We start from the raw sequence: 1112 nt of genomic DNA, 5'->3' as shown, positions 1-1112 counted from the left end.
CGGGCCGCTACGGCCAATCGGGACGCTCTTGAGGGGCGGTGCGGCCAATGGGCGGGGGCGCGGGGAGCGGTGGGCCAATGGCGGCGCGCGGCAGGTGAGGCGCCGGGCAGCCCAGCACCGCCCAATTAAACATCCAGCCCGGGGAGCGCCTCAGCCAATCGGCTGCCGGCACCGCAGGCCGGCAGCGGGCGAGCACAGGGAGAGGCACAGCCAGTCGCAAGAAAGGCGGGCGGCAGAGCGTTTCGTCATTGGCCAGAACTGCCGTGCGGATGGGCCAATCGGCAGCTCGCCGTGGCGCCAGTTCTCAGCCAATCAGCAGCGGCGCTGGCGCGGCGGGCGCGGGGCGCTGAGGCGGGGGCTCGGCGGGAAAATGGCCGGGATGGGCTCCCGTCATACCCCGAGCCCCTCTCGCATCCCCGCGCCCCGGCACGGCCCGCTCCAGGCTTCCCTCACCCCTTGGCGGGGACAGCCCGGGCTTCCCTCACATCCCTCACCCCGCTGGAAACAGCCCGCGGGTTCCACTCTGCTGCCGCCCGCTCTGCCCTCACATCCCGCTGCAGCCGCCCCAGTTGCTGGTTAATAATAATAATAATAATAATAAATCACAAAATATAAAAAAATAGATGGATTTAAATTAAGATCGTTCGTTTCAAACGGGTATTAGTAGCTGAGCTGTACATCACAGCATCTACACCACTGCCCTACCCCACATTTCTCTTCGCCCCACACAGGAGCGATTCACTGACAACGTCCAAGCGCTGTTGAAAATGCGTATTTGGACTTTTTGAAGTAACACTTAGGAACCACATGTAGCTCTGTAAAGGAGGACCAGCTCCCGTGTGGACCTGCACATGTGAAAAGCCAGGAATAAATTAATTTAATCTCGGAATGGCTTGTTTGAGAAGGGACCTTAAAGCCCATCTCATTCCATCCCCTGCCAGGGGCAGGGACACCTTCCACTAGCCCAGGTGCTCCAAGCCCTGTCCAGCCTGGCCTTGGACACTTCCAGGGATCCAGGGGCAGCCACAGCTTCTCTGGGCACCCTGTGCCAGGGCCTCAACACCCTCACAGAAAACCATTTTTCCTAAGTCCTGGCAGAAAATCCTTTAAAG

Source organism: Zosterops lateralis (genome assembly GCF_965231275.1).
Source record: "Zosterops lateralis genome assembly, chromosome: 20".
NCBI classification, from domain to species: domain Eukaryota; kingdom Metazoa; phylum Chordata; class Aves; order Passeriformes; family Zosteropidae; genus Zosterops; species Zosterops lateralis.
Note: the sequence above shows the minus strand (reverse complement) of the source record.